Source organism: Molossus molossus, unplaced genomic scaffold (genome assembly GCF_014108415.1).
Source record: "Molossus molossus isolate mMolMol1 unplaced genomic scaffold, mMolMol1.p scaffold_m16_p_23, whole genome shotgun sequence".
Taxonomy (NCBI): Eukaryota; Metazoa; Chordata; class Mammalia; order Chiroptera; family Molossidae; genus Molossus; species Molossus molossus.
Genome location: NW_023425359.1, coordinates 3,224,158 through 3,248,163, shown reverse-complemented (window position 1 = coordinate 3,248,163; position 24,006 = coordinate 3,224,158). Strand labels below are relative to the sequence as shown.

Here is a 24,006-nt window from a genome sequence, read left to right as displayed (position 1 = left end):
TCTAACTCTCAAGCATTCATTCCTCACCTACAAAGCAGTCAGTTGATATAAAATTAAAAGGACAGAACAATGCTTGGCTCAAATTAATAATGAAGTTAAGCAAATATAAAATTGAAATGATATAAAATACTCACATTGGTAACTCCTTACCCACAAAGATAACAATTCCTTTGTTTTACTCAAGTGGGAGATTATATTTGGCCTCTAACCTGGAATATGGTCATCTGACTTCTATTCTGCATGTGTTGCTTTATTTTCTCATTCACTCTTTTTCCTTCTCTTTCCATCCCTTAAATCCCGACTCCAATCAAACCCCATAAATGCTGAAAATCCCAAAAGGTAACTAACTACCCGGGGGTGAAGGGAACAGGATGAGAATTAACTGGCAAGTTAGACAGAACTATCTCTTTGAGGATCAAATACATGATCATCTGTGCCTGCTTTTGTTTTAGAGAAGCAGGCTCCAACTGGGTATGGAAAATGCTTAAAGGAGGATGTTCATAGGACAACATTATAAACATGTTGAACACAAAATTCTAGACACAAGAGTGTGTCTTCCTAAGAAGAGGCTGAGGATAAATTTGCAAGGCATCCAAATGACAATTTATAATGTTTATGTTCATGTAATATTTATGCAATGTTAATGTTTGTGTTTATGTATGTATTCAGTCAAAACACCACCATTAGAGCGATTCTTATCAGTAGAAAATGATGATTCATAGTTTCAAGGCAAGATTAAGTACAAGGCTGCCAATATTAAAATCAAAATTATTTCATGGATGAAAGAAACATAATCAGCCCACTAAGCTTATTCATACCCCACACAGCTTCCTGGAGCCCACGATGTTTTGTTTCATTGTGGTTTTTTTACTTTGTTGCTGAAAGTGTTCCAGATGTTCCCCTTTCTCTCCCACGGACCCCTTCCTCCCCATTCCTGCCCCCTGCACATTCCTTGCCGGGGTTCGCGTACCCTCCCACCAGGGGCGGGCTTCTGCGCTCCCTGTCCAATCTCTCTCGACTGCCTCGGCCAGCAACCAAAGGAACCTCTCAAACCTGGGTGCAGCCAGCCAGGCGGACAAGGGCCTTCTCTCCAAAATCCTCAGATGGTGGTAGGAAAGGGACTGACTCTCTTCTACTATAAAACTTAGGAATAAATTCCTTTAAATTTAACTTTCTCAGTTTTAACTAAACTATACTATACTATTTAACTACAGTATACTAACTATACTATATAATTTCTTGGACCAAGGCAAATGCTATTGGAAAGAACTCTGTGATGGATGTATTTATTTTATCCGTGTGCATTTACATTGTGAGGGGTTGGAAGCTGAACCCCGACAATGATTGCAAAGCGCTGTGGTATTAAACTGTGTGCTACTCAATCAATTCTCAAAAACAGCTGCCTGGATTTGTGGCATTTTCCCATTTCTGTGGTATTACTACTCCAATGATTGCTCTTTTCTAAGTGTCTAAATCTCTAACAACCGGCTCCCGGGAGTCTGGGAGAGCCGTGTCCAGCACAGCGCTGCGTATGTCAGACCAGTACCACTAATTCCCTGGGAATCAATGTAGGGTAGCAGTTAAGAGCTCGGAGTCTACACAGATCACCTAAGCAAGAAGCTGCCTTACTACTCAATAGCTGTTAACGTTTCTAATCTTTGGGCCCCCCCCCACCAAATGGGATAAGAATTATACCATTTTCATAGGACTGTTGTGAAAATACGGGAGATAATATAAGTAAAGAGCTAATCAGTGTCCAAAACGTAAGAACTCAACCTAAGTGAGCGGTTCCCATTAGCTACTTCTGCATCTTGTCATTTCTCTCCATTTTTGTGGCCTTTATGAAGCAACTCCTCAAAATTGATTCTTAAGTGGATTCTATTTTGGAGAAGTAGTGTTTGAGATCATAAACCAATAATTATGCACCTGTTCATAACATCCAAAATGTTCTAGTATTTTCAAGAAAAGGCACTTTCTGGAAACATTTACAAGTTTACATAGTGGTCGGATTCTATTGTTTTGTGCTACACTTTGATCAAATTACTCACGTCTGGATCTCTGTAATGTCTTATGTTTATGTTAAGGAGCCTTGAAAACCACATGGGTCTGAAATGAATTAAGCCTGCCAAGCTAATTGCATTTTGCCAGTGACATGCCTGTCCCAAGCAATCCTCTGGCAGTGGGTCAGCAGGAACAAAGGGACAGATGACACACAGATGCAGTTCTCTCTTAGGGAGCAGCTTGGCTCCCCACCGTTTTCTTCTGCTCCACCTCTCTCTCTCCTCCCGCAGATCCCTCAGAACACAGGGAAATGCGAGAGAAAAGCTGAGGCAATAAAATGGTATCACTTATTCCTTTTAGGAAAACTTGAAACAATACCAATCAGAGAATCACACAGTATTATGTTTCTTTTGCTATAAAGAAAAATAGTCTGGTTATTTTTTAAAATATATTTTTCGAGATTGAGAGGAAGGAGAGGGAGAGAGAGAGAAACATCGATATGAAAGCTTTGATTGGCTGCCTCTGGCACGCCCCCTACGGGGGATTGAGCCAGCAACCCAGGCAAGTGCCCTGACCAGGAATCGAACCAGCAACCTTTCAGTGCACTGGACAATGCCCCACCAACTGAGCTACCCAGCCAGGGCAGTCTGGTTATTTTAAGCAACAGGATCGTTACCATAACATGTTACCTTTAAAGTAAACTACTAAAAGTATTCTTTAATTTAGATGCATATTTCTTCAAATAACCTTGGAATCTTTATAGTATGCCACACCATAGCATTAGGTTCCCACCTCCCCAACACAAACTTGAGTAGGTAGAAAAAAAGAGTCTCGCTTCATTAATCAAAGACCAACTAAATGGCCCTACAATGGAAACCAAAATGAGCCCTAACACCAGGCACAACAGACAGGTACAACTGTCTATAAACCTCTGCACTGCGAGCTCAGATTCTAAAGCATTTGCAAGTTATCATCTTTTCCTCAATCTTAACATTTTTTTTACTCGTCTTATTACTGAGAAACTTAGTTTTTAGAACTTCATTAGAAAGAATGTTGCCTCCCCTCACAAAGAGTGTGCTCCCCAATCGCGGAAGCCCGTGTGCCAGCTGTCCATGGTGAGCACATGAAATGGACCACTCACCACACACACCCAGGAGCCCAGCACGGCCTGACACATAACACAGAACCTCCATTTCCCACGCGGAACCAGATCAGGGGAACCGCTTCCGTGCGTCTAGGCCGCGCAGAGGAGCAGCCAAGAGGCAGGCAGGAGGGCAGTCCGGCTTTTTATATGTAGACAACACCAATTCTATCCACATATGTGATATGATACGTTACCTTTGGTAAAGGTAACAAACCTTAAGCTCTGTGTGCCTTTTCTTCATTTTAAAATACAAACTGGTCACAGTTCTCCTCTGCCTGACAAACACGACGTAATCATCGGGAGATTCTCAGGAGCGACCGCGACGCAGGCCTGGCTTTGTGGGCACCGACAGTCTGGGTGCAAGGAGGCCTCCAGCTGAGGCTTCCGTCCAACCACTCTGCTTCCGCAGCTGTATCTGCCTGAGTCACTTAAAAGCCTAGTGAGACCCGTCATTACCCCAACTGACCTGCACCTAACCATTCACTGTGCTAACTGCGGACCAGCCGACTCCTCCATTTGAACCCCGACGCCTTTGCGGACATTTCTCCTTTCTCCGCCTGAAAGACCCATCTGCAGGTCTCCACCTAGAGAAACTCTTCCATATTTTTAAGTCACGCATAAATAAAAGTCACATAACATTTTCCTTGTCAAAAATTCAAACAACACTGAAAATATGAACGTTCTATCTTTCCAAATTTAATTATAGTCAAAAGTCTGCATATAGTTCTGAGTCCCCAGAATCTTAACCACTAATAGCCTCCTGCTAACTGGAAGGCTTGAGATAACACATATTTTCTATGTTATCTGTGTTACCGACTGTGTTCTTACAGTAAAGTAGGTTAGAGAAAGCTATTAACAATCATAAGGAAAAAAATACATTACAGTACTGTACCATTTATGGATACCATAGTTTACATTGTTTACAAGAGAGAAAAAACCCATGTGTCCTGGCCGCCGGGCAGCCCAGTGGGTTGAAGCATCGTCCTGTACATCAAAAGGTTGCAGGCTGGATCCTTAATTAGGGAGAGTATAGGAGGCAACCGATCCATGTTTCTCTCTCACATGATGTGCCTCCCTCCCTCCCTCCATGCCTTCCTTTCTCTCTCTCTCTAAAAATCAGTGAACAAGTCCTTAGGTGAGGATTAAAAAAAAAACAAAAAACCTACAAGTGACCCCAGCAGTTCGAACCCATGTGGCCCAGGGTCAGCCGCACCCCTCTCCCTGGCAGGCAGAGTCATGAGAGAGTGATGGGCTTTGATGTGCCTCTCTTCAGGCCTTTGTGCATTTGCACACCTGTGTGCTCATGCAGAGGTCTGCACAGTGGGCTTTCCCACTAATGGGCTCACTCTGTACAAATTACACTTTTTAAAAATGTACTACCATATACTAAAGGTCATTGTCTGTTAGTAGATGTGTGTCTCTCGTTCATTCTTCCTGACTGCTAGACAATCTAATGTACCATGGTCCTCCTGGGAGCTGGCTCAAGTTCACTGCAGCACTGTATTTATTCAGCTTGGACCATGCCCTCCCTGCCCACTACATTGTATCTCTGTGACTATTTTATAACTAGTACTTTGTGCTTCTTAACCCCTTCAACGTTTCACCCATCTCTCCAACCCCCCTTTCATCTGGCAACCATCAATTTGTTCTCTGTGTCTATGAGTTGGTTTCTGTTTTGTGTGTTCATTTATTTAGTTTTTCAGATCCTATATATAAGTGAAATCATATGGTATTGGTTTTTCTCTCTTCCACCTCTGAGTATTTATCTGAAGAAATCCAAAACACTAGTTCGGAAAGCTGTATGCACATCTATGTTCACTGCAGTATTATTCATAACCACCAAGATACGGGAGCAACCTACGCATCCATCAGTAGACAGGGCATACAGAAGCTGTGGTGCATATATACAATGGAATACGACTCAGCCATAAAAAAGAATGAGATCTTATCATTTGCAACAACATGGATAGACTTAGAGGGTGTTATGCTAAGTTAAATAAGTCAGAGAAAGACAAATACATTACCTCTCTACAGTGCTCCAAATAACCTCTGGGGTAGCACAGAGATATCTCTAAATAGCACTTTGAAAATTATGCAGTATTAAATCTTGATGGTTTGACAGCACAGAAGTGGGCTGTCGCTGTGCCGGGGGCATGGGGTTCAAGTTCAGTGCAGAACCAGCCCAGGGGTCTCAGGGGAGCAAGTCTGAGGTTCAAATTTTAAAAATTAGTGCACTGTAAGTTTGGAAATGCTGATAAAATATAGTCATAGCTGCCTAATTTAAGAAAAGCCTAAATCATATTGGGAGCTGACTCACAGAGACATAGTTGAGGGAAAAGCTGCTCCTCTGCCCAGAAATGCGCAGACAACACACTCGAGAACAAAGCAGGTGCCGCAGTCCACGCGGTTTGCTTCTGCTCCCTCACCATCTGGGGAGAGGCCTCTGGCACTTCAAGCACTGAAGGTCAACTTCTCCATAAACTAGGGGGACACCAAACTGTGTCTCCTCCAAAAGATTGGGTTATTGCTGTTTGAACTTGCCAACAAGCTAAATGGACCAGACAACATTCACCTACCAGGTGAAAAATAACATCCTTTAAAATGTTTACATATTCTCCAATCCCAATAAAATCATGGTGTCTCCTGCTGACTTATACAAAACATGGTGGAAAGGAATGTCAAGCAGATATAAGAAAATTCTTAGTTCACTTTTCCTCTTTATATTTCTTCAAATCTCCAATCATAATGTTTCACCATGTTCTCAGTATGGAACTGTGATAACTACCAGACTTTCACACTTTTCTGTGGGGGTTCACTGTTCTGGATAGTTTTTCTAGTCATATTCTTTTTTTCTTTTTCCTAATTTTTTTTTCCTTTATTGATTTTAGAGAGAAAGAAAGGGAGAGGGAAAGAGAGACAGAAACATCAATTGGCCGCCTCCTGCATGCCCTCCACTGGGGATTTGGCCCACAACCTGGGCATGTGTCCTGACTGGGACTCGAACTAGCAACCTTTTGGTGCCTGGGTCAATGCTCAATCACTGAGCCACACCAGTCGGATTCTAGCCATATTCTTTTTCTCCTCCATCCCACTTTGCTCCAAATATTAACACGATACTGCCTTAGGGAAAGGAATATTTATTCTGTATCAATTAATTCTTCGAGATTAGCCTTTTGAAAGATAAGGCTAAATGTAACTGTAATAGAAGAAACGGACATGGCTGGATTTCGTCCGGTGTGCAGCCTTTGAATTTCTCAGGAGAAACTCAAGTTATTCCGCTTGGCATTCTTGATGCTTGGCATTCTTGATGCTTGGCATCACAGGTCCAGGTTGGGGAGAAGATATTAGGTTTAAGTGACTGGTAATTAGCAGTACATGGCCGCTACAAATGGTCACAGCTGTGCCAATTTAGCAGTTAATTATGAAAACCGCCAATGAATTAGTAGGGTTTCTATAATACCCTCAGCATTTATTTTGTTATCCTTTGTAATACAATGTCCTTTAAACATAATATTAAGTAGATATGCAAATTCCTTATTTTTTGCGATTATTTTAACATTGAGATGACTCAAATGTGGCGATGAGAGTCTGGAATGGGACTGTCACTCCATCCTGTTTACCTCTTGTGCTGACATCACAGCAGGACTCCTGTCTCGAGTCAAATCTGTTCACACACCTTGGAGGGAGGGCACCATTCTTGGTGAGGACACAATTACATGGTATTCTGAAAGCAAAACACTCCAAGGGAAGCCAGAGGAGACACTTCTGCTATAAATTAAACCTCAACACAATAGGCAGACGGTATCTTAAAATTCACACATGCTACAAGTGGTCTGTCAGATGTGGCCTCTTGCTTCTAAGCATTGCTAAGTCAAGGCCTTCTATCAGTCACAATCTCAACGAGACCTTACCCAACCAACTCTCCAGAATCTAAGTAATACCCTATTCAATTTACATTTAAAACACATAATGTCTAGCATATAAGTATTCTGCAATGATGTTCTTGAAAGTTGGGCTTCAAGTTGAGATTGAGAAATCGACTGTTAAAAAGCTAGAGTCTCACCACTAAATTCACAGTTTAGAGCTATTTGAGTAAACATATGGGTAAGTAGATAAATAAACAAACCAAAATAACAAATAAAGTAGTGGAAATACTGCAACTATGGCTATAGTCCAGGTGGCCACAAATTACATAGAATCAAAGTTTCACTCTACTTGAAAGATTTATTTATTTATTTACTTATTTATTTATTGTTAATCCTCATCTGAGGATAGAGGATATTTTTCCTCTGATTTTCAGATGGAGTGGGAGGGAGGGAGAGAGAGAAACATCGATACAAGAGAGACACATCGATTGGTTGCCTCCTGTACAACCCCGACCAGGGCCGGGGATCAAACCTGCAACCCAGTTACGTGCCATTGACCGGAATCAAACCCAAGACCCTTTGGTTCGAGAACCAGCACTCTAACCACTAAGCAATTGGTGAGGGCTCACCCAGATACATTTAAAATGGCAAGCACCAAATTAATTACTCAGCGTCTGAGCAGATCCCTGGAATGGGTCAGCAGCATCACTTCAACTTCATGTGGGGACTCCAGGGGGAGACACAGGAAACACTCAACACCTTGGAATTCTCACTGCAGATTCTGCTAGGATGGAATTTCTACACAGTTTCAAAAATTAAAAAAAAAATAGCCATGAGACACAATTATGTAAACAACAGTGGCTGTGTCACTGTTGAAGTGCCTGCCCGGTGCCAGGTCCCAGTTTCCATCAGAGCCCTCTGAGATGCTCTCTCCACGTAGAAATGAGTAAATGGCAGATCAGCAAATGAAGCTGCTCGCGCACAGCCAGAGGCCCGCCTGCTCGGCCCGAGAGCGTCACACCGCCTCCCAGAAGCAGCGAGCCCGGGGCTCTGCCGTTCTCTCTCCTCCTTGTTCTCTAGTCCACCGGAGCCGACATTCTGACAGACTGACCCTGACCGTGACCGTGTGCGTGCTCTCAAGCTGCTCGCTCAGAACCTCAGGACACCCCAAACGCGTGTGTGTCCCCCAGGAGGCACCGGCAGGGGCCAAGGGGACGAGGACGGTCCAGCAGCCAGGCTCTCCGGGCGGGCGCCTGCGGGTGCCCAGGGCGGTCCCTGCTCTGTGCGAGGAGGATGCCCCGGTGGGGAGGCCACGCTCCTGGTGGCAGGATCTCCACGAGGAAGGTACACAGTGAACTGGGAACTACGTCGGGTGGGCACTCGAGGTAATAAGGCCCAGAAGGGTTACACAGAATTGAAGCTGCAGCTTCTTGTGTGTATGTGTGACACTGAACCCTGACAAATGAGGTGATCTGACATCCTCCGGGGTCCCGGGATCTGGGCACCACAAACCCACGGCAGAAGCTAACACAGACCACCTGCCCACTCCGCGCGCGGCAGGCAACGCGAGGGTGTTCTAGGAAGATAACTCGGCTGCTTACGAGAGGAATTAGAGCCCCACTGTGACACTTTTTATGTTCAACCATCAATGCAGGAAAGATTAAAAGGTCTAGGAGGTACATTTTAAAAAGAAATTACAGAGACCTCCCCTTATGTCCAAGTGAGGAGGTGGCACATTCTCTTTGAAAAGCAAGCTGGGTAAAATGGATTAAAAACAGCCTTTCAAGGTTGTGGGACCTAATCGAACAAATAAAAAAATGACAGACGGCAATGCCTGACACGGGGACCCTCGGGCGGGGCAGCGAGGGCTGGTGGGGCCTCCCCAGACGGCTGCCACCCTCAGGAAGGAGCAGCCGCCAACAGGCATCGTCTGCGGAGGTGACACTTTCCAGGGAGACCCCACAGCTCCTCCAGCAGAACTCAGCATATTCCCAAGTGAACCCGGAGACACACGAGTCCCCCTAACAGGCGGGCAGCTCTGGCTAAGCCCGAGCAGCATGTGCACAAGCCAAGGGGCCGGCAGGGGTGAGTGTGGGGCAGATCTCACAGGATCTGAACTGCAAGGGCCTCCCCGACCCACACACCGGGCCATTCAGGGAGGACAGAGCCTTACTGCCCAGCGTCTGAGCGCAAGCTCCCGGCAATGACCGCCTGACGCAGCGATAGGAACCAGGGCGGGTCCAGGAAGCCAGGCTGAACACACACGGGGAACAGGGCAGGTGTGGGAGGCCAGGCTGAACACACACGGGGAACAGGGCAGGTGTGGGAGGCCAGGCTGAACACACACGGGGAACAGGGCAGGTGTGGGAGGCCAGGCTGAACACACACGGGGGAACAGGGCAGGTGTGGGAGGCCAGGCTGAACACACACAGGGAGACAGGGCAGGTGTGGGAGGCCAGGATGGACACACACTGGGGAGACAGGGCAGGTGTGGGAGGCCAGGATGGACACACACGGGGGAACAGGGCAGGTGTGGGAGGCCAGGCTGAACACACATGGGGGAACAGGGCAGGTGTGGGAGGACAGGCTGGACACACACGGGGGAACAGGGCAGGTGTGGGAGGCCAGGCTGGACACACACGGGGGAACAGGGCAGGTGTGGGAGGCCAGGCTGGACACACACGGGGGAACAGGGCAGGTGTGGGAGGCCAGGCTGAACACACACGGGGAGACAGGGCAGGTGTGGGAGGCCAGGATGGACACACACGGGGGAACAGGGCAGGTGTGGGAGGCCAGGCTGAACACACATGGGGGAACAGGGCAGGTGTGGGAGGCCAGGCTGGACACACACGGGGGAACAGGGCAGGTGTGGGAGGCCAGGCTGAACACACATGGGAACAGGGCAGGTGTGGGAAGCCAGGCTGGACACACACCGGGGAACAGGGCAGGTGAGGGAGGCCAGGCTGGACACACACGGGGGAACAGGGCAGGTGTGGGAGGACTGGCTGGACACACACTGGGAACAGGGCAGGTGTGGGAGGACAGGCTGGACACACACGGGGGAACAGGGCAGGTGTGGGAGGCCAGGCTGGACACACACGGGGGAACAGGGCAGGTGTGGGAGGCCAGGCTGAACACACACGGGGAGACAGGGCAGGTGTGGGAGGCCAGGATGGACACACACGGGGGAACAGGGCAGGTGTGGGAGGCCAGGCTGAACACACATGGGGGAACAGGGCAGGTGTGGGAGGCCAGGCTGGACACACACGGGGGAACAGGGCAGGTGTGGGAGGCCAGGCTGAACACACATGGGAACAGGGCAGGTGTGGGAAGCCAGGCTGGACACACACCGGGGAACAGGGCAGGTGAGGGAGGCCAGGCTGGACACACACGGGGGAACAGGGCAGGTGTGGGAGGACTGGCTGGACACACACTGGGAACAGGGCAGGTGTGGGAGGACAGGCTGGACACACACGGGGGAACAGGGCAGGTGTGGGAGGGCAGGCTGGACACACACGGGGAACAGGGCAGGTGTGGGAGGCCAGGCTGGACACACACGGGGAACAGGGCAGGTGTGGGAGGGCAGGCTGGACACACACGGGGAACAGGGCAGGTGTGCGAGGCCAGGCTGGACACACACGGGAATAGGGCAGGTGTGGGAGGCCAGGCTGGACACACACGGGGAACAGGGCAGGTGTGGGAGGCCAGGCTGGACACACACGGGGAACAGGGCAGGTGTGGGAGGCCAGGCTGGACACACATGGGGAACAGGGCAGGTGTGGGAGGCCAGGCTGGACACACACGGGGGAACAGGGCAGGTGTGGGAGGACAGGATGAACACACACAGGGAACAGGGCAGGTGTGGGAGGCCAGGCTGAACACACATGGGAACAGGGCAGGTGTGGGAGGGCAGGCTGGACACACACGGGGAACAGGGCAGGTGTGGGAGGACAGGCTAGACACACACGGGGAACAGGGCAGGTGTGCGAGGCCAGGCTGGACACACACGGGGAACAGGGCAGGTGTGGGAGGCCAGGCTGGACACACACGGGGAACAGGGCAGGTGTGGGAGGACAGGCTGAACACACACGGGGGAACAGGGCAGGTGTGGGAGGACAGGATGGACACACACGGGGGAACAGGGCAGGTGTGGGAGGCCAGGATGGACACACACGGGGAACAGGGCAGGTGTGGGAGGCCAGGCTGAACACACACGGGGAACAGGGCAGGTGTGGGAGGCCAGGCTGAACACACACGGGGAAACAGGGCAGGTGTGGGAGGACCGGCTGAACACACACGGGGATCAGGGCAGGTGTGGGAGGCCAGGCTGAACACACACGGGGAACAGGGCAGGTGTGGGAGGGCAGGCTGAACACACATGGGGGAACAGGGCAGGTGTGGGAGGCCAGGCTGGACACACACGGGGAACAGGGCAGGTGTGGGAGGGCAGGCTGAACACACATGGGGGAACAGGGCAGGTGTGGGAGGCCAGGCTGGACACACACGGGGAACAGGGCAGGTGTGGGAGGCCAGGCTGGACACACACGGGGAACAGGGCAGGTGTGGGAGGACAGGCTGGACACACACGGGAGTGAAACACTGGGGCAGCTGGAGCGTCAGCGGAACACATCACATGAGACATTTACAGATCAAGCCCAGACAAGCTACTAATCAAAGAGAAACAATCAAAAACAGCAAAAACAACCTTTAGAGAGGAAATATCAGAAATCTGAGTTCCTTCAACAGAGTATCTAAAAAGTCTAGTATTAACAAAAAACGAAGACAGAGGCAAAAAATGCAAACAGAAAACAAGGAAGTATAAGCTATATCAGGGGGAACACAGTGGAAACAACTGTCCGAGTGTCCCAGATGCTGCCGTTAGTAGACAAAGGCTTCAAAACAGCCTTGAACATATTACATAATATGTAAGATAATATGTAACATAAAAAACTAAAGGGAACCATGTTTTAATATATAAAGGAACATATGATAATTAATCAACAAAAAGAAATTCTTAATTAAGATACATGAATTGCACAAAGAGAACCAATGGAAATTGTGTGTTTTAGTACAATGACTGAAATAATAAATATATTAGAGGAGCTCAATGAAGACCGGAGATAAAAAGAGAAAATAAATCAGAAAACTTAAATATTAATCAACAGAAATTCCTCCATTGGAAGTACATAAAAAAAAAAAAAAAAATCATGAAAAAAAAATTAACAGGTCTTCAGAAGTCTGTGGGACAATATCAATTGCATCAATATATATGTGATGTGAACCCAGAAAAATAGTAGAACAAGGCCAGAAAACATAGTTAAAAAAATAATGGCTGATAACTTCCAAATTATTTTTAGAGATTTTTTTTTATTGATTTTTAGAGTGGAAGGGGGAGAGAGAGAGAGAGAGAGAGAGAGAGAGAAACACCTATGCAAGAGTGAAACATCAACTGGCCGCTTCCTACATGCCCTACCAGGGACTGAACTCAAAACCTGGGCATGTGCCCTGACCAGGAATAGAACTGGCAACCTTTTGGTGCATGGGACGATGCCCAACCAACAGAGCCACACCAGCCAGGGCGATAACTTCCAAATTTTAATAAATAACATTAGTTTACATCCCCAAGAAGCATAATAAACCCAAAGTAGGATAAATAAAGAGGTTTCAAAATGACACACTAACCGTTTTACACAAAAGAAGAAAATCACAGAAAGGAACAACAACAAAAGGAGGCATATAACACCCATAAAATGGCAAATGTAAACCCACTGTTTTAAAAAGACAATGTGTGCCCAGCCAGTGTGGCTCCAGTGGCTGAGTGTCAGCCCATGCACCAACTCCAGGGCACACGCCCAGGCTGCAGGCTTTTCTCCGGTGGGGGCATGCAGGAGGCAGCCAATCAATGTTAATTTAACATCTGTCACTTAAATATCTGTCAATGTTTCTCTCTCTCCCTCTCCCTCTAAAAAATCAATAAAGAAAAAATTTTTTCAAAGACAATGTGTGTGTGTGTGTGAGAGAGAGAGAGAGAGAGAAAGAGAGAGAGAGAGAGAGAGATTAGCCTTAAAAAGGAAGGAAACTCTAATATTTGATTTTGGTGAACTTGGCATTATGTTAGGTGAAATATGTTGGGCTGAGAATGACAAACACGGCATAATTTCACATTTATGTGGAATCTAAACTAGTCAAACTCATTGCAGCAGTTGCTAGGGCCTGGGGGAGGCAAATGGGGAAAAGTTGGTCTAGGGGTTCCGGTTATGCCAAATGAGTCAGTCTGCAGATCTAATTCATCGCATGGTAAGGATCGTTAATGACACTGCCCGTGTACTTGGAATTGCTGAGAGAATTGACCTTAAGCGTTCTCACCACAAAAAAAAGTAACTAAGTGACTATGGGAAGTGACGGATCTTAATTAGCCTGATTATGGTCATCATTTCACAACGAACACCTACATCAAAACATCACATACCTTAAATATATATAATTTTTATTTTTCAATTACAAGCTAAATAAAGCTGGAAGGAAAACCATTTCCTAAAAAACTTGAGGCCGAGTTCCCTAGCTGGTACCCATATTCCAGGTCCGAGTTCATTTCCCAGACTGTGCTCAATGCTAAAGAGAATTAGGCTAAATTAGATAACTCCCTGCTTTTCACAGATACACTGCCTTTCCCACTTTTGTATTTGTCCAATGTCGGCTCCCCTTTCACCCGCAATCCCAAATACCACCTCGTCCAGGAAGCATCTCCGGACAGAAAATGCTGTACACCACACGGGCGCGCGCAGCACCCGTGTACCAGGAGCCGAGACGGCGCCCCGATCCGCCCGCGTGCGGCTTCCAGACTCCAACAGCTGCCTCTGCCCCGTGGTCAAAGTCCAAAAACAATTTCTGTCACGTTCCACGTATCATCTCATTGCAAACAGACCACTGAAGAAATATTGGTAAACAAGGCCTAGAAATATATTTAAAATTGTAAGTATTGCCCTGGCCAGTTTGGCTCAGCGGTTAGAGCATCAGCCTGCAGTCCAGAGAGACCCAGGTTCGGTTCCGCTAAGGGCATGTACCTTGGTTGCAGTTTGTCCCCGGCCTGGTTGGGGTCGTGCGGGTGGCAGCCCCTCGATGTGTCCCTTTCACATCGATGTTTCTCTCTCTCTCTGTTCCTTTCTCTCCCTCCCACTCTATCTGAACAAAAAGTGGAAAAATGTCCTCGGGTGAGGATAAAAAAAATAAATAAATAAAATTGTAAGTATTAACTAATGAATTTTAATGCACATATGATTTCTGAAGATAAGCATGTTAAAATAATGGAAAACTGTAATATTTTGATGATGGTCTAAAATTCTAATTTATGCAATCTGAAAGAAATCTTCACAGGGTTGAACAGTTTAAAAATCAAAATTATCAGCGCGGAATTCAATTGCATTATTTCAAGTTCCTCTACTACAAGAAATGATACAAATTCACACACACCCTTTCCATTCACATGTAGGTTACTAACCACTGAATCTTTACAGGAGTGAATTCTTTGGTGATAAAATTACACACTTCTAAATCTTTTATTTGGCAAATACCATAGCATGATTCAGTGTCTGATGCCCGGTTTAATTCTAGTAAAGAAACTTAATAATAAAATCACCCATTAAAATAATCACCCATCTCTTTCCTGCAAGCTAATGCCAGTTTTCATTCATTTCATCTCCATGAAGCACAGTTGATGTTCATTCCCACAGGTGCTAGAAGATGAAGGTCCAGTTCCAGGTTGGTGCCTGCGGGAAGGCACCTGTTAGCCCGATCTCTGCTGCAGAGACCGGCTTCCTCTCCCCGTGGCCAAGGCCGGGTGTGAAGGCGAGGGGAAACAGGCAGTGTCTGAGGGCCCGAGGAAAGCCTCCATCTCTGCACATTCAACAGCTCACACTGAACTGATACATGCTCACTAAAACCAATAATGTATTTCTCATAGTATACAATGAGAATAGGGTTTCCTAGGATTATTCTAGCCAGTTCATGAAATTTCATAAGAATAATTTTTTTCTCTCAAAGAAATGTGACTTTTGGTGTTCGAATATTAAAGAACACACAGTAAGAAGCTTCTAAATATTTTTCAAGGACACTGCAATCATGATATTCAATCTTCCCGTTCTAAATGTTCGTAAATGTCATATAACTGTCTCCGGCCCTGGAAGGCACAGTCCTCAGGCACTGCACAAACACCACAGCGAGGGGATGACTCCCCGGGAGCACCAAGCATTTCGAGAGCCAGGACCTGACAAATGCTAACACACAGAACACAGGAATGAAATTCAAATGAGCTTAACCTGTTAACTGGGGAATTCCCTTTGCACTGTATGCAACGTTTGATGTATTTATATGTCACACTCGGTTAACAGGTTAATAAATAAGACAAACGACAAAGTTCAAAAAGCTAATCAACCAGTATGTACAAATACAGAGGTGAAATTGTACTGATCATATTGATGCTAGAAATTTGAGAATTATTATAGACATTCTACTTCTGTTTCATGTGACTTTCTCACCATTATACTATGAAACACCAGACCAGTTTAAGAACACTTGTGAAGTCATACTGCTTACTTCATGCTCAGGACACTTGATCATGTTGAAGTTAGAAAGAACCGGGCTAGAATCTTGGTTCTGCTACTCAATTACTGTGTGATCTTGAGTAAATCACCTAAACTCTCTGAACTTCAGCTTCTTCCTAATGATGTAAAGAATAAGAGAAGAATGCACCTGTGATGCCTAGAACTTGGCCCAAATTTTAGTCTTAATTTTACCATTTAAGGACTACCTTTTACGTTATGTAACTTCAATGCCCCAGTTACCTCAAGAAGAAACATGCAGAGGGATAAAATCATTTCTAAGGTAGCTCCATGTTCATTTTCTAAACCACATCCATTGTGACCACCCTGCTTGCTCTGGCCACATGCTGTCAAGATCTGTTTCTCCAGTTTTTAATGCAACAAAAACAAGTTAAATCATGAAAACAAAAACACACTCATAAAAGTTAAAGCACTGGAGGAAGATGATTATCACATATAAGAAAAGCCCAAATAATTATTGCACATGTCAGTCATATAAAGTGTAACCAAGAGAATAATGTTGAATAATTATTCTCCATTTTCACTAATTTCAAAAAAAAAATCTATTTACACTATACACAAAAATAAACTCAAAATGGATAAAAGACCTAAGTGTAAGTCATGAAACCATAAAAATCTTAGAAGAAACCATAGGCAGCAAAATCTCAGACACCTAAGTCAGCAGAATGTCCACCTAGCGCAACAGAAACAACAAAGAAAGAAACAAAAAACAAATGGGACTACATGCATATAAAAGCTTCTGCACAGCAAAACAAACCATCAACAAAATGAAAAGGGATCCTATTGTATGGGAGAACATAATTGCCAATGAATAAGGGGTTAATTTCCAAAATATATAAAGAACTCATACAACTTAGCAAAAAAGAGACAAATAATCCAATTAAAAAGTAAGCAATGGGACTTCTCTGGTCAATATGACGCATAGGTAAACATGGTATCGCTTCCACCCACAACCACATCAAAATGACAACTAAACTACAGAACAACCATCATTCAAAACCACCTGAAATCCAGCTGAATGGAAGTCCTACAACTACGAGATTAAAGAGGCCACATGGAGACTAGTAGGAGGGGTGGAGGCGGACGGGCTGGTCCCACACCCAAGTGTGGTGGATAAAAATCAGGAGGACACCTCCGCTCTGAAGGTCCTCCCTGAGCAATGAGGGGGTCCAAGTCCCACACCAGGCCCCCAGCTCAGGGTTCCAGTGCCAGGAAGAGAATCCCCATCACTTCTGGCTGTAAAAACCAGCGGGAACTGTGGCCGAGGCAGGCTGAGGCTGCTGGAGTCCTCTTAGTATTATTAATGTTTAATCCTCGCCTAAGGACACTTTTCCATTGATTTCAGATAGAGTGGGAAGGAGGGAGAGAGAGAGAGAAACAGCGATGTGAGAGAGACACACAGATTGCTTGCTTCCTGCATGACCCAACTAGGACCGGGGATAGAACTGCAACCGAGGTACATGCCGTTGACCAGAATCAAACCCGCCACCCTTTGGTCAACAGGCAGACACTCCAACTGCTGAGCCAAACCGGCCAGGGGCCAGGCAAGTTCCTCTTAAAGGGCCCGAGTTCGGACTTACTCACACTCGCTCCCTCTGGGCTCCAGCATGGGAGAGGCAGCTTGAACAGCATCAGAAACATACAGCAAAGAACTGAGTTCTTTGGCATTTGGGCCAGAGCTGGAGAGGCAGCTTTCTCCCAGACAGACATGTTGGTGGAGGTCATTGTTCCTTTGGTGAGCCCTTCCCTGGGGCAGCTGACAGCCGCCACATCTGGGACTCCAGCAACCTGGCTCACACTGTTTGCCCCGCCCTGGTGATTCCCTGAGGCCCTGCCCCACCCAACTTTCAGGCCCACCCAAGCTGTTGCCAGTGGCTTCATCATAGGATTGGCCTGTCTTGGATCCTGCTTCAGATTTTCCTAAATTTTCTCAAACAAGCAGCATCTGGTCTCAGCAAGCCCCAAACCTCTCACTAAGTGGCCCCAGGCCTGACACCTGAAGCAGCCAGCCTTGGTTCACAGTTTCTGGGCACCTCCAAGCCCAGCACAAGAAGCAGCCATCTGCAGACTGCTTTGTAGTTTATGCCTGGTGGCCCCGGGTAGAACACAGGCAGCGGCTGACCTTGCCCCAGAGCCAGCACACCCAGTGGACAGCTTCAAATGATGTCAAAGCACTACCACCCAACCACCTCCACAAGTGACACACTCAAGGAGTAAACTCAGTGGGTATCAGAGCCCTGATGAAGTAAGTCTTGCTCTGTGAGGTGGGCCCCTGCACAGCTGATCCTCCAAGGCAGTCAGAGGCCAGTGGTCAGTGGGCACAGCCAGTCCTTGCAGCTGATCAGCCTGAATAAATCCCTCCCATTGACATGCCAACAGCAATCAAGACTCAATTACAACAGAAATGTGTATAGTACACACTAGAGGTGCACCTCCAGGGCCCAGCTGGAATGATCAGGGAGGCTGTGCCACTGGACCCTACAGGACACCTACTACAATAGGCCACCCTACAAAGCCTAGGAGACATAGCAATTCTACCTAATACATAGAAACAAACATAGGGAGGCAGCCAAAATGGGGAGAAAAAGAAACATGTCCCAAATAAAAAAACAGATCAAAGTTTCAGGAAAAGAACTAAACAAAATGGAGATAATCTAACAGATGCAGAGTTCAAAACACTGGTTACAAGGATGCTTGAGGAACTTAGTGAGGACCTCACAGGCATTAAAAAGGGACCAGTCAGAAATGAAGGGAGCACCAACTGAAATAAAGAATAATTTATAGGGAATCAATAGTAGAGTGGGTGAAGCCAAGAAGCAAACCATCGATTTGAAATATAAAAAAATAAAAAAACACTCAATCAGAACAGCATAAAGAAAAGAGAACCCAAAAAGGTAAGGATAGTGTAAGAAGCCTCTGGGACAACTACAAGTGTACCAACATTCACATCATGGGTATGCCAAAAGGAGAAGAGAGAGGGCAAGACATTGAAAACCTATTTGAAAAAATAATGACAGAAAACTTCCCTAACTTGTTGAAGGAAACAGGCATACAAGTCCAAGAAGCACAGAAAGCCCCAAACAAGATGAACCCAAAGAGGTCCATAGCAAGACACATCAGCATCAAAATGCAAAAGGTTAAAGACAAGAGAGAATCTTAAAAGCAGCAAGAAAAAAACAGTTAGTTACCTACAATGAAGCTTCACTTAAGACTGTCAGCGGATTTCTCAAAAAAAAAAAAACTATGCAGGCCAGAAGAAAGTGGCATGAAATATTCTAAGTGATGAAAAGCAAGGACCTACAACCAACATTACTCTATCCTCCAAAGCTATCATTTAGAATTGATTGACATGCCCTGGACAGTTTTTCTCAGTGGTTAGAGTGTCAGCCTGCAGTCCAGAGAGACCGGGGTTCAGTTCCCGCTAAGGGTGCGTACCTTGGTTGCAGTTTGTCCCCGGCCCCGGTTGGTCGTGCGGGTGGCAGCCACTCGATGTGTCCCTTTCACGTCGATGTCTCTCTCTCTCTCTCTCTCTCTCTCTCTCTCTCTCTCTCTCTCTCTCTCTCTCTCTCCCCCTCCCTCCCTCCCACTCTATCTGAAGATAAATGGAAAAATGTCCTTGGGTAAGGATTTTAAAAATAAATAATAAAATAAAAAATAATAAAAAGGGGGCAATGAACCTAAATAGACACTTCTCCATGAGGACATACAGATGGTCAAAATACTTATGAATAAATGCTCAAAGTCATTAATCATCAGAGAGATGAAAATTAAAACAATAATGAGGTATCCCCTCACATCTGTTAGAATGACTGTTATCAACAAACGACAAGAGCTGGCCAGGTTATAGGAAAAAAGGAAACCTAGTGCACTGCTGGCAGGAATGCAGACTGCTGCAGCACTATGAAAAGCTGTATGAAGTTTCCTCAAAAAATTAAAAATGGACCATTTGACCCAGTGATCCCACTTCTAGGAATATATCCTAAGAATCTTGAAAGCCCAGTCAGAAAGCATGTATGCGCCCCTATGTTCACAGCAGCACTATTTACAATAGCTAAGACCTGGACAGAGCCCAGGTGCCCATCAGTAGATGAGTAGATGAAAAAGCTGTGGTACATATACACAATGGAATACTATGCAGCTGTAAAAAACAAAGGTATCTTCTTACCCTTTGAGACAGCATGGACAGACCTAAAGAGTATTATGCTAAGTGAAATAAGCCAGTCAGAGAAAGACAAGCATCGTATGATCTCACTTATATGTAGAATCTAATAAACAAAATAAACTGACAAACAAAATGGATCAAGTAACACAGAAGTAGGGATCAGACTAACAAACCTCAGAGGGAAGGGAGGTGGGGGAGTGGGCAGAGATAAAGTAAAGTACTTACATGCATATATGCACAACCAGTGGACACAGACAGCAGTGTAGTGAAGGTGGGAGTGGGAGAGATGGGATAGGCTGGAGGGGGTCAATGGAGGGGGCAAAAAGGGGAACATCTGTAATACTTTCAAATAAAGATAAATTTTTAAAAAGGACATTTATTTAAATATCTTCAGCCCTGGCTGATTTGGCTCAGCAATTAGAGTGCCATCGGCCCTCAAGACCAAAGGGTCTCAGGTTCAACTTCCGGTCAAGGGCACGTGCCTGAGTTGCAGGTTCAATCTCTGGCCCTGGTCAAGGTCATGTGGGAGGCTGCCAATTGATGTCTCTCTCACATCAAAGTTTCTCTCCCTCTGTCTTCTCCCTCCCTTCCACTCTACCTAAGAATTAATGGGAAAATATCCTCTGCTAAGGATTAACAAAAGAAAAATAAATAAATATCTTCAAATGTTTGGGTGCACATAAAGAAACTTGGTGTTATAAAAAGAGTAAATAATACAATAATTCATAGACTTCATACACAAACATTTTAAAGTAATGCTAGACTGCTGTCATTGGTAAGTCACTGAGTATTCTAAAGGGTTAAAAAACATAAGACCATGTAATGTACGTTTTACAGGCACATGAATTACCTTTATTTTTTTGTCTTTAATATTTTATGAAAATTTAGTTATTTAATGCAACCACTAATTTAATGTCACCAATAAAACCTAAACAGTTATATCACAAAACTAGGGTTTTATAGAGTGGATATGCATTGATAATCTATACAATGTAACATTACAAATCACCTTTAGTTCACACACGGTATAATTGGCATTTTGTGAAAGGATACAAGACTTCATTGGCCTGATTTTTAGCACAGGAAATAGATGATCAGATAATTATTAAAAATGGTACTTAATCCTATCAGCTACTGTATGATGGGGCTCAATCGTCCAGTCTTCATAAATATTCTAAGTTTCTCTCCTTGGTTTTGCTGTGAGTCATTAGTTTCCTCATCTACATACTTGCTCTCCTGCTTATTAGTGCAGCATCAGTAAAACAGTAGTTAAGAGAAAATTTTTAATTTATTGCTAACCTTTTTTCCTAGAGGTTTTTTTTTTTTTTTTTTTTAGTGGTTAAAATGGTAAATTTTATTTTATGTATAATATATCATAATAGGCCCTGACAGTTTTATTGAAAAAGCATCATATATGCAAGAGAATGTATGTAAAGAAATGCATGCTTTAAATAAAATGAACACCCACAAATTCATCAAGCAGGTAAAAAATTACATTATGAGTAATTCAGAAAGTCCCTGTGTTGATCCACCCAACAATATTCCTTGCTTTTCTTCATACGTTTATCACAAATTTATGTATACTTACACATTATTATTTAAATTTGCTGAATTTTGTCCTTTATACAATTATAAACATAAAGTCTGTGACTTCTTTTTGGTGGTGCAATATTACATTTTTGAGATTGATCCATGTTGATCTGAATACCACAGAACCATTTTTATAAGATTACACATGAAAAAATTTTAAATTATTAATGATTATTAATTAAACTCTTTAGAACTTTAATATAGTAATAATCATATTAGTTAAGGGTATAAAGGAGATTCTCATTGTACCTTTAAATTTTATACCAGTAAACATATCAACCTATTAAAAAATACAATTCAGCCCTGGCTGTTTTGGCTCAGCAGGTAGAGTGTGGGCCCACAGTTCAGAGAGCCCCAGGTTAGGTTCCCACTAAGGGCATGTACCTCGGTTGCAGTTTGTCCCCGGCCCCTGGTTGGTCGTGCGGGTGGCAGCCACTCGATGTGTCCCTTTCACGTCGATGTTTCTCTCTCTCTCTCTTCCTCTCCCTCCCTCCCACTCTACCTGAACAAAAAATAGAAAAATGTCCTCGGGTGATGATTAAAGAAAAAAAGAAGAAGAATACACATATGAATATATACCAAGAGAAAACCTTCTTCACTTTTATTTTGGACACTGGACCCAACTCCCCACTCCTGGAAGGGAAGACGGCGGAGAAGGCAGCGAGGGGCACAGGACCGCGCCTGCTCACAGGAGCCGGACAACAGCCCACGTGGCGAGCACACGCCGCCCTGGGCCCGGAGCTGTCATCGCACTGGGGGTTTCTCTCTCCCCTTGAAGGCAGCTGACACCCGGGTGGCGCTTTATGTGTTTTCAGTGGACTTTACATACTTCATATGATGCTCAAATAATTGTAATGGGCGCGGAAAGGAAATTATTACTGTCACTCCAGAACTAAGGAAGTAAGGAGATGAATGGACTTGCCCAACACAGGGCAAGCTTGGCGGCCAAGCCAGGCTCCCGCCCTGGGTCTGGACTGCTTCTCCGCAGCATCTTGCCTTCCAAGGGAAGGAATGAAGGCTGCCAGGGCCGGGGTGGCATTCTTTCCAAGTCTGACTCCTCCGTGTGGTCAGCTTGTACCTACAGCTTGTAAAAGGGTTTTGTTGTACTCAGAATCCTAGTGTGAGGCGAGGTCTGTGACAGGTGCTGAAACAGAATTAGAGGGCAGCCATCTGTACCCCCGCACCACTCAGTCCCCACTAAGTCAAGACTTTCCCTAAACACAAATCTCGTACCCTTCACAGAAGATCCACAGATGGCTTTGGTGGTGGGAACCACTGAATTATTTTATAACTAGGAATATCGGGTCAAAACAAAAGACACTTGGATTTGGCCCTGGGCGTCTATGTTCTCACCCTGTGAAGTAGAGCAAGTTCCAAATGTACCTGAGTCCTGAAAACTGGAGAAAAGCTCTGGGTTTGATGATTGCAAAGACGATTGTCATTCATATGACTAACAGGACAAAGTAAGGAGGAATAGGTACACATGTATATTTAATATCACAAATGCCTAAAATTTTTAGCTTTTGTTTTAAAATGAAATTTAAAAGGAAAACCACAGCCCTGGCTGGTTTGGCTCAGCGGTTAGAGCGTCGGCCTGCAGTCCAGAGAGACCCGGGTTCGGTTCCCGCTAAGGGCATGTACCTTGGTTGCAGTTTGTCCCCGGCCCTGGTTGGTCGTGCGGGTGGCAGCCACTCGATGTGTCCCTTTCACGTCGATGTTTCTCTCTCTCTCTCTTCCTCTCTCTCCCTCCCACTCTATCTGTACAAAAAATGGAAAAATGTCCTCGGGTGAGGATAAAAAAAAAAAAAAAAAAAAGGAAAATCACAGAAATTTTCATTTATATACATGAAAATTTTATACATTTTATATATATTGCACATGAAAAAAATTTTAATTTTAATGATTAAACTCTTTAGAACTTTAATATAGTAATAATCATATTAGTTGGGGGTATAAAAGAGATTCTCATTGTACCTTTGAATTTTGTACCAGTAAACATATCAACCTACTAAAAAGTACAATTCAAAGCTCCTATGCCTTATGTCAAAATTAATTCTATAAAGATTAAAGTCATAAGAAAACTATGGCAGTACTAGAAGAAAACATATATTTTTTAAATTAATTAATTTTTGTTACAGATGTTTCTCCTTTTTCCCCCAGATACCCTCCTCCCTATCCCGTCCCCACCCCGCCCTGCAAGCATTGTTGTGTATGTTCATTGTTTTTTTTTTATAATTGTGGGGTATGAAAGACCTCTCTAAAGGCAGAAACATTAAAGCAAAACTGAGAGATTTTATTAAATACACTTTTAAAACTTCAATATAAACACTATAACTAAAGTGATATGTTAACAAGAAAACTGAACATTTTATACATATATGATAATGTGTGTGTATAGATGGTCAGCCTTATCAGCAATCAAAAAACTACAATTTTTCCAAAACAGAGACCTTTCGCCTTTCAAATCAGCAGCTGCTTATATAAACCGAAAATGCTGACGTGGGTAGGGAATGGAAAACAATGCTCCCGAGCAGCCTGCAGGACTGTCAACCATCTGGAGGGTAACATGGCAGTAAATATCGAAAGCCCTAAAGAGTATGTGCGGGAACAGAGACATCTGCATGA

The 24,006-nt window shown here is 44.8% G+C and overlaps 1 protein-coding gene across 1 annotated transcript in view; it reads right to left on the bottom strand.

Annotated features, from left to right (window-relative positions):
• The window catches only part of RYR2 (ryanodine receptor 2), a 450,374-nt gene that overhangs the window by 391,531 nt on the left and 34,837 nt on the right, over window positions 1-24,006 (bottom strand). The window lies entirely within an intron of this gene.